We start from the raw sequence: 11333 nt of genomic DNA, 5'->3' as shown, positions 1-11333 counted from the left end.
TTTTTTTTTTTTTTTTTTTAAAAAAAAAAATTAATTTGTGGGTGAATTTCATAATGACATAAAATGAACCAAAATTCTTTTTGGTTAAGAGTGTTGATCTTACAAATTTCATAGTTGTTTTCTTTATAAATATAAAATAAATAAATAATCCTTATAAGAGAAACAAGGATGGGTGGTTATTAATATTTGAAAATTGTATTAGGCTTTCTATAACATCGAGGAACTACAAAATTTGAAAACCGACTAATAAAAGTTGAGTCGAGGTCGACTCTCCCCACTAGTGCACAAGCTGAGATCTAAAATCTCACCAAATTATCCCTTCTAAGCTTATCTTTAACTTTTTATACAAATTTTCTCTATTTCTTTTTATAATTTTATCTAATCTAAAATTTTAAGTTGACTTTTTTTCACAAATTTACTCGGGCACCANCTAAGCTTATCTTTAACTTTTTATACAAATTTTCTCTATTTCTTTTTATAATTTTATCTAATCTAAAATTTTAAGTTGACTTTTTTTCACAAATTTACTCGGGCACCATTTTTTATTTGGAGATTCTAAGATAGGTTGATTTTTTTTTTCTCTAATCTCGAAATGACCGATTTTAATATGGATTTCATTTTATCCTTTTTTTTTCTCTAATTTAAAAAATTGCGGGTTCTGATCTTTCTTAAAAAAAGAAGAAGAAGAAGCTGATTCTAATAATTTTTTTTTCCTCTAATCTCAAAATTGTGATTCTAATGTCCGTTTGATTTTATTATTTTTTATCTTTTTTTTTTTTCTCTAATCTCAAAATGGTTGATTCTAATGTCGGGTTGATTTTATCCTTTTTTTTTTCTCTCTCTCATCTCAAAATAGTTAATTCTAATGTTCTAATTTCAAAATGGCTGATTCATTCGTTTGATTTTATCTTTTTTTTTTCTTTTTTTTTCTCTAATCTCAAAATAGCGGATTGGTTTGATTTTATTTTTATTTTTTTCTCTAATCTCAAAATGGCTGATTATAATGTTGGTTTGATTTTACTCAAAATAGCGGATTATAATGTCAGTTTGATTTTATCCATTCTTTTTTTTTTTTTTCTCTAATCTCAAAATGGTTGATTCTAATGTCCGTTTAATTTTATCATTTTTTTCCTTAATTTCAAAATGGCAGTTTGATTTTATCTTTTTTTTTTTTCTCTAATCTCAAAGCTAATTCTAATGTTTTAATCTCAAAATGGCTAATTCTAAGGTTCTAATCTCAAAATGGCCAATGAATCCGTTTGATTTTATCTTTTTTTCCCTCTAATTTGCTGTTTAATTTTATCTTTTTTTTTTCTTTCTCTAATCTCAAAATTGCTGATTCTAATGTCACGTTTGATTTTATCTTTTAATTTCAAATTGGCGGTTTGATTTTATCTTTTTTTTTTTCTCTCTAATCTCAAAATGATGGATTATAATGTGGGTTTGATTTTTTTTTTTCTCTAATCTCAAAATTATTGATTTTAATGTCGTTTGATTTTTTTTTTCTCTAATATCAAAATAGCTGATTCCTTTGATTTTATCTTTTTCTTTTCTCTAATCTCAAAATGTTTGATTCTAATGTCCGTTTGATTTTATCTTCTCTTTTTTCTCTAATCTCAAAATGGCTANTTTTTATCTCTAATCTCAAAATGGTTGATTCTATTGTCAGTGGTTTGATTTTATGTTTTTTTTTTCTAATTTCAAAATGGCTGATTCTAATGTCAGTTTGATTTTATGTTTTTTTTTTTCTTTCTCTAATCTCAAAATGGCTGATTCTAATGTCGTTTGATTTTATTCTTTTTTTTCTCTAATCTCAAAATGACTGTCAATTTACTGTCACTCTCCATTAAGAGCTTTCAGGCGATCTTGTTGTAAACGTGTTTACTTATTCATTTTGAAATACTTTCTTCAACTACAATTCTGATCTCAAAATAGCTTTCAATACTATTGTCTCTTCAATTGACAGCTTCCCCCAAAATGTGTTTACTTATTCATCTCTTTCAATTGACAGCTTTTTGAGACATCTTGTTGTAAAATGTGTTTACTTATTCATCCTCTCTTTCAACAGACAACTTTTCACCCATCTTGTTGTAAAATGTGTCCACTCATTTATTTTAAATTACTTTTTTCAACTCCTATTTTAAAGTTAGGGTTCTAATCTCAAAATGATTGTCAATAACACTTTCTCTTTCGAATTGAAGCTTTCACGCGTCTGGTTGAAAAATGTGTTTACTATCAAATTTTTTTTCAGCTTTATAAAATATCTAAAGTTCTCTAACCGTGTAAAGTTATCCAAGTTACCCGTAGATTGAATTTGGTTTTAAAAGTGAAATTACAAAATTAGAGTAGTTTTTAAAGACAAAAATTAATAAAAAAAAAAAAAAGAAACTAGAAAATTAGGGAGAGAAGTAAATTATGAACAACTTTGGTACCTTACTTTTAAAAAGATTAAGACATTTATCATTCAAATATTAGGTTCAATTATTTTTTAAGTATTTTATTGTTTTTTTTTTAAATAAAGAAAAATCAAACATTAATTCAAACTAAATCATACTAATAAATAAATGTCAACCGTCAACCCATACTCAATTTTTTGTTTTTTTAAAAATTCAACCTAATCCAAACGAAAAGAACTAATGTTGTCCAATTTTTATAGTTTGGGTTGGATAGTCCGAATGGTCCGAAATTAATTCGATTGTCGAGATAGATTAACTCCCTACATCTGTTTTCTCTAGGAATTTGGAGGGTTTCAATTCAATTATTTTCTCTTCTATCAAATACTTTAAATGAAATAAAATTATAAATCATACCATTTTTTACATAATTATCTTATAATAAATCTTTTCTAAATAACAAGTTTACTTTTGTCCTCCTAACTAAATCATACAAATTTAGTATAATTTATTAACTTGTTTTTCAAAATTAAAATCTACCAAACATTATTTTACTTAATTTCATATAAATATAATATAAATAAATAATCCTTCTAAGAGAAGAGGATGGGTGGTTATCCTAAGTGAAAAAGTTGGATAATATTTGAAATTTGTATTATGTTTTCTCCAACATTTATAAGCGAGAAAGTTTGAAAACCCTAATTGTTGAGCTACTCGACAATAAAAGTTGAGTCGGTGTTGTCTCTTCTCATTAGTGCACATAGCTCAAGACCTAAAGTCGTCCTCAAAACAATTCCTGTCAGTTAACTTCTTAAAGAAATTTGTTTGATTTCTTTTATTAATTTGTCTCGATCCACAGATCTAAAATTTAAGTTGACTTTTTCTTTTGTCTGGATCAATAGATCTAAAATTTTATCTATTTGGAGATTCTAAATGTTGTCAGTTGATTTTGTTCTTTTTTCTTTGTTCTTTGATCCAATTGACAGCTTTCACGCATCTGATTGGAAGATGTGTTTACTTATTAATTTTGAAGTAATTTTTCAAATATCGAAAGCCTATTTTTAAGTTACTATTTACTTTGAAGAGTAGATTTTTTAAGTTACTATTCTACTTTTAGAAAGTAGGTAATTAAAATTTCTGTTTGAACCTAAAAGGACTCTCAATATTATTGTCTCTTTCCGTTGATAACTTTCACCCATCTTAAAATCAAAATGTGTTTACTTATTCAACATGTTACTAGAGAGTTGGATAGTTAGAATTTCTCTTTAAAGTTATTGTCACATGTACTTTCTTCGTGTAATATTTGAAATTTATATTATACTTTTTTGAATATTCACGAGCTAATTTTTTTTTTTTAAAACCACAATTGTTGAGCTACTCGACTATAAAAGTTGAGTCGGGGTCAATTGTCCTCACTAGTGCACACAGTTCGAGCCCTAAAGTTGTCACCAAATCCTTCCTTCTAAGCTTATCTTTAACTTCTTATAGAAATTTTCTCTATTCCCTTTAATACTTTTGTTTCAGACTATTTCATGAATCTAAAATTTTAAGTTGATTTTTTTCACAAATTTACTCAGTTCTATTTTTCATTTGGAGATTTTAATGCTGGGCTTGATTTTATTAGTTTTTCTTTGATTTAAAAATAGTTATTAATACTACTGACTCTTTGGGTTGACAGTTTTCATCGGATTGAAAAATGTATTTACTTATTCATTTTGAAATACTTTTTCAACTTTTTGAAATATGAAAGCCTATTTTTACTTTACGATTCTACTTTTAACTTAGATTATTAGAATTTCTCTTTACTCATATTATATCTACTTTCTTGCATTAATTATTTTTTTTAAGAATATAAAATAATTATATTTTTGTTAAATTACAAACTTAGAAAGTTTGTATTTATTTGGTATTTGAAATTATAAAAAGTGTTTACTGACTTAATGAATATTCAAAAATTTATGTCTAATAGGATCAATTACTTTGGTTGATTTTTTTAAAAAAATAAAAAATATGTATAAAAGTGAAATTACAAAATTAGTAGTTTTTTTAAANATTCAAAAATTTATGTCTAATAGGATCAATTACTTTGGTTGAATTTTTTTAAAAAATAAAAAATATGTATAAAAGTGAAATTACAAAATTAGTAGTTTTTTTTTTTAAAAAAATTAAAAACAAAAGGAAATTAAAAAATTAAGGAGAGTAGAATTATGTTGTAATCTTATTTTTAGGTTGGTTTAATCAACTAAAAAAATTATTAATTTGTGAACGGACCTAAATTTTCTATTTTTCAAATATTCAATTTAATTCAAATAAAAAAGAAAAATAATTGAATATAATATTTATAGTTTGGGTTGGAGGGTCGGAAATTAATCAAATTAAATCCTATTAAATCATGGTATTTCATTTTTCTTTATTTAAAACATATTTAAAACAAAAAAAAAAAAACAATAAAATAAAGGGAATTTTTGTTTTACTGTCGAAGCACCGTCAAAAAGGAGAAAAAAAGTAACTAATGAGAGAGGATACAACGTGGCGGGCATGATGACACGTGACGAACGGCACATCTTTTAATGGTCTTAGATAGCCCAGCCACGTCATCACCAATTTAAATCTCGTGCTTGTCAGACTTCCAAATTTATTCTAAAATAATCATAATTCAAATTTTAAGACAATAATAAAAAATAAAAATTTGGAATCTTAGAAAACTTGAGGTCTAAAATGAAAAAAAAAAAAATAATAAAAAAAAATAAATAAAGAGGATGTCACCGCCGGGTTGACTCGAAACCGCGTATGAACACACCGTTTTGAAGGAGTAAACGGGAGCAGCCTTGGAATGCGAGAGTCTAGATTAATGTAACCGACACGTGTACCACATGCAACTGGTAAAGGTTGAAAATTTTTATATCCATCTTTAATATTTTTTCTTTTTAGTAATAATAAATATTTATAAAGTTCTTCAAAAGAGTTCAAAATTTAAAATGGGACAAAAACCTACCTTCAAATTTTACCTAATTTCTTTCACTAATTTCAATACATGCAGTCGTTGGATTCAAACAAAAGTAGATATTTTAACCAATTTAATTTAATATGATTATTTTTATTTAAGTCATATAATTCATTTAATAAATTAATGTATTTCTATGACCATTAAACCCCAATTAATATTTTTGAAATAATTGGATTTAATTAAATATCATACAAGTTGAATTAAAATAATAATAATAATAATAAATCTTTTAAATTCCACTACTTTTATCATACAAATTTTACTTTTTTTTTTCTTTTTCTTTTTTTATTTTTATTTAAATAAAGGGTGTTTCGATCAAGAAAACTGATAGGTGGCAAAGTCAAGAAAGTCAAGTTGAGCTGGCAATTCCAAAATTAGATATTTATTACGTGGTAATGACATTTAAATTGGATATATTCAAACCTTCACGTTTTAATATTTTAATACTTCCAAAAATACATTTGAATTTTTCAGATATTTTTTCTATTGCCCGCCACACAAATCTTCATTTTTATTTTTATTTTTCTAAATTATGCCATTTTAGCAATTGCCATTGAAATTGGCTTAAGAAAAATAAAAGAAAATAACGACAACAACTCTCATTGAAAGTTATAAGAAATATAGATATATTAATAGATCAAATAAATGTAAAAATGGTAAAATGTAATGATTAGAAGTTAAATGTGATTTTTAGCCAAATATATGTGTTAGTCTATGTAATCCATACCATATAATAAAATTGACCAAAATCTTTTAATATGGAGGCTGATGCATTCGGTTGTGCGAGATAGGGTGCAGATGTGTGATTGTATGTATTCTTAACATTCTGGTGTTTCTATTAAGACGCCACAACAACTCACATGTTCGATGTAAATGAACACAAAAAGTTGGAAAGAGAAAATGTAATGATGTTTTTATTGATGACTTTTAAGTATGTATTATAATACAAAATACGTAAAAAAAAAATAATAAAAAAAAATAAAAAAACTCTGCTTAATGGATATATATAGTATGGTTTCCTCGGATATAACTATCTAATAATCATATATAATCATTTACTATACATATATATGACATTTCATTTATTATATATAGTCATGCATTATCTATGACTATTGACTAAGTTATAAATAAGCAACACACTCATAGTCCAAATATAACTTTATTACGGACAGATCAATATCTTCTCTGCACCGAACTAATTAAGGCTTTACACAACCTCAATTTCTCAACATAACACATTTTGTTAATATGTATGCTGTATTCTTTGATCCTTCTCCACTCATTCAATGTTCTGTTCATTATTTCAATATAATTTTGTATTGTCTTATGTGTGACTACTCACATTAATCTCGTTCCCTCAACTTGCACAAAATGCTCTAGATTATGACTTATCATCTCTTTCATTGTCAGACCTTAGGCATTTGATCTTTAAATAGGTATGATTTTCAACTTCAATTTTCCACACCTTCATCCATAAAAGTGGCAAATACATTTTAGGTGTGTTTCAAGAAATAAACTCATATCTTCCTACTCAAATCATCAATGAAGATGACGTAGAACCTGATCCACCAAGTGATAAACTGGATATAGTTCCAAAATGTCTGTACGAACCATTTGCAACCACACTTTCTTTGGTTCTCTAACAACGTTTGTGAAACTAACTCATTTCTATTTGGCCATAAAGTAACTAACTCGAATTGGAAGCTAACTCATCACAAAGACCCATATCAATTTTCAAGCTTTATGAACTCCTTCTGCAGCTAACCTCTTTATTCCTTTGGCACTCATATGTCCAAGTTTATTGTACCATAAACTTGAATTGGAAGCACTGCTAGTAATAGTAGCCACATTTGTACACTATGCAGTGGTATATAAGATTCCAATTTTGTGTCACGTGATACCCACACCGTAGCACACAAACTCTTTCCAAACTTTATTGTATGATCTGTGCTGTCCAACTTATCAATAGAGATCAAATTCTTCTTGAGACGAAGAATATATATGTCATCCTTCGTTTTCCCTTGATTACCTTGATTACTTGTAGAGTTTGTATGCAAACATCCATCTTCCTCTAATCTCTAAGTTGTTGGCAAGATACATTTTCCGGAAATTTTCAAAATTAAAATTTCAAAACAGTTTCTTAGTTTGGAGATGAATAAAAGAAGCACCCGAATCTAAAATTCAAGATTTAATTGGGTTGCCCATGTTGAGGATGAGAACATCCTCATAGGTTGATTTTATAGAATGATCATTATATCCAGATTTGTGACTATGCTTCATTTTCAATTTTGTACACATCTGTCCAGAGTGCCCATTTTCTCCACAATTCTAATATGTTACATTTCGAGATTTTCTTCGATTATTTGATTTTGATCGGTCATGTTTATTTGGGCATTTTGATTTACTTCTTCACTTTCGATCAATATTGAGAGCACTGCCTAATGAATATTCAATTTTCTGTTTGTGAATATTTTCGATTAGAACTACATTTCGAATTTCATTAAACTTCAATTTCTCAAATCCTCCGGAATTGATGATCGCAACAACAACAATATCTCACGATTCAGGTAAATATTACTTCAAAATCAATACTTTAATTTCATTTTCGAAACTAATTTCATTGAGCTTAATTGACTTACAAACATATCGAATTCATTTATATGATCCGCAACAAATCTATTTTCAGACATTTGTAAATTGAACAATCGTACGCATCAAATATACCTTGCTCATAGTCGACAGTTTTCGTTCATATTCGACAACGTATTCAATAGATCTGATGTTGTCTTCTCCTTGATTGTGTTGAACATTACGTTTTTGGACAACATCAACCGAATCAACCCTAGAGCCTGCCGATCTTTGAGCTTCCACTACTTTGTGGTCATGGTATCCGACATTAGCCCAAATCATGGAGATTTTTCTAGTACAAATAATCTTCAACTACATCTTCCAAAAACAGAAATCGAATCCATCAAACTTATTGATTCCAATTTTTGAGCTTTCCATATTCATGGATGGTGGTGAATATCTCCTAGCTCTGATACTAGTTGGTGGGACTCTATAACAACTCACACACTTATTTAGATGAACATAAATAACAAGAGAGAGAAACGGTAAGGAGAAATTATGGCTAAAGGTTTATATTAATGACTTCACGTATCTACATTAATAGAGAATACAGAGAATGCATAAAGTACATACTCGCCTTGATTTCAGCACTGTCTTCCACCCTCAAACACATAGTCAAATAGAGCATTTGAATCAGATCCTAGAGGACATTCTACACGCTTGCATACTAGATTTCAGGGGGAGTTGAGACTCCAAACTACACTNTTTTTTTTTTTTTTTTTTAAAAAAAAAACAACAGCTTCTAGGCAACCATGGAGATGACATCGTTCTAGGCTTTATATGGAAAACGGTATAGATCCCCGTTATGTTGGGATAAAGTGGGCGATAGAGAATTGGTAGGACTCGAGCTAGTTCAAGTTATCAATGAGCAAGTGTAGAAAATTAGAGCAAGGATGTGTACCGTTCAAAGTAGACAGAAAAGCTACGTAGATGTGAGGCGTAGAAGCTTGAAATTGAAGATAGGAGATTGATATTCTTGAGAGTGGCACCAATGAATGATGTCTTGAGGATTAGGTATAAAGGTAAATTAAGTTCTTGATTCATTGGGTCCTTCGTAATTCTTGGGCGAATCGGACTTCATGGACAATATCGGCGTATGCTTGAACCTTGAGTCACATTTAGGAGAAATATTTTGGAAAACGTGAGCGAGGAAATACGTTAATTTTTTTATTATTTATTTTTAAATAAAGTAATGTTATAATCTAAAAACGAATAAGCAACAATAACGTGACAACTAGTCACATCCTCCTATAGTGCATTTTGGGGCATTTTGGCCCTAGTGGACATAGACATGATTTTGGTGATCGGTTATACACACTCGAATTAACACAAAAAGAATTAGTAAAGACCTCCCATGAACAACACATCTTGGACAAATATGATCAGGACATCCAACATGCGCCCATAGGCAACATGCCTTGGACAAACATGACCGCGACACCGCACTCCATCCCTCGCCACCTAACAAGTGCGCTCTCTAGTTTCACCACTTCTGCCAACGCAAACCAAAATCAAGAATTCCGATGAGCTTAATTTTAAGACAACGATAGAAGGAAATAAACACATCCAAAGATGGTAAAAAATAACAAAACTTTTAATTTCTCGATGATCATCAAAATGTCGGTCTTTCAATTTCGAATTAACTACAGTTTCCTTCACAAATCTTGTGCAAAACTTCTCCAAGAATAGCATACTAAAAAATCAGAATCCAATTCCAAAGGAAACTCTCAAATCAAGAGAAAACCAATACCTCATCTTCAAATTCAACGTCAATAAAATTCTCTAAATTTGAGATTTAAAAGGAAAAGTCATTATTTAAATCATGTTAGGGCGTAGATGTTGCATACATTTTTACTTTCTATTTGCTATATATATATTTACTGGACCAATTTTGTCCTTAGAACCTCAAATCTAAACCAAATTAGAAAATTAATCTAATCGAGATGCTATTCGTTTTAACCCAATTCAATCCTTATCATTCGGTCGAATTGATCTGGATTTTTAGGTTTAGTGTACTATGCGTTGCCTACATGCGTTTTTGTTTTAAAAAAAAATGATTAGAATATGCCCTGACGAGAACAAACTTATATTAAACTCAAACGCCATCTTCAAACAACAAGCATAGGAATAGCTCAATTGAACGAGGAATTGATATTACTTACCATGGCCGTAACATTAAAAATCCAATTTATTCATCAATCCATAACATATCATGCCATGATCCATATGTATACATGTTATAAGTGATTCATAACTAAACTTTCCTCAAACAAAACCAAAAAGATACTTATCCTTTCATATGATTCCTTCTTAAGAACTGATATAGAAGAATAGGAAGAGACCAACAGAGTTGAGAACAAAGTAAATTATATTAAACTCAAACAAACTCGCAGCTGCGTTCTTCGCCTTCCCCGGCCGGTGGTTGTTGGTGCCCGCCCCGGCGCTGCCTGACCTTCCCCCTTTAGCCTTTAAAACAACCGAATTCACTGCGGTCGTATTCTCTTCTCCGTCGTCCCATCCGTTCACTGACAACCAAGGAAAAGAAGGTAAGGAAAACATTTTACACGTGATCGAGGAAATAAGTCGAAAACAATTTTAATGTTACCCAAAAGTTGATGATGGTGTTGAAGGGGTTGAGAGTTGAATGAGTGGTTGGAAATGGAAAGAGATCCATTGGAAAGGGAAGAAATGGAATGAGTTTGAAAGATTAATAAGAGGGAAATAAGGAGGCATGCATATACTCCCATGATATCTAATGCCCCTTTTTGTTTGCTAGGTGATAGCCATAGCCATAGCCATAGCTCTAAGAGTAGGTTATTATAGAGGAGCTTGGATAGGAGCCTCGATATGTCAAGGTAAAGTGAAAGAAGGAGAGGAATATTTATGCTTCTATTTTAGGTTTCATAATAATTTTAAAAAATAATATATTCCCTCTCTCTCTACATCTAATGGAACAGCTTTTGGAGTGTGAGGTGTTCGTATAAATTCCTTTCTTGCTTGCTAACAGTGGGATTAGATTGATATAAATTATATTCTTCCAATGCTTTTTTGAGTTCTATATGTTTTTGATCTTTGGTGTAAAGCCTTCAAATCTGGTGAAGGTGTTTCTTACACCTTTGTGTGATGCTAAGATTAGGGTTCCCGGGATTCAATGATCTAGTTCAAATCAAATAAACTCGAACATAGATCGAGTTCATCAAATTTATTTATTTAGATCGAGTTCTAAAAGTCTTATGTTCAAATCATTGTAATATAATTTTTTTGGGGGTTAAATTCAAAGTTTTTAAAGATAAGTCTATATG

The 11333-nt window shown here is 29.3% G+C and overlaps 1 long non-coding RNA gene across 1 annotated transcript; it reads right to left on the bottom strand.

Moving 5' to 3' along the window:
• Positions 1-10201: 10201 nt before the first annotated feature.
• On the bottom strand, positions 10202-10875 carry LOC111791233. The gene is made up of 2 exons (XR_002814621.1): positions 10637-10875; positions 10202-10556 (listed from the first exon to the last, which is right to left on the bottom strand). It is a non-coding gene; the product is annotated as an uncharacterized LOC111791233 (long non-coding RNA).
• Positions 10876-11333: the final 458 nt, after the last annotated feature.

Source organism: Cucurbita pepo, chromosome LG03, assembly GCF_002806865.2.
Source record: "Cucurbita pepo subsp. pepo cultivar mu-cu-16 chromosome LG03, ASM280686v2, whole genome shotgun sequence".
NCBI lineage: Eukaryota > Viridiplantae > Streptophyta > Magnoliopsida > Cucurbitales > Cucurbitaceae > Cucurbita > Cucurbita pepo.
This window is presented reverse-complemented; position numbering and strand designations above follow the sequence as displayed.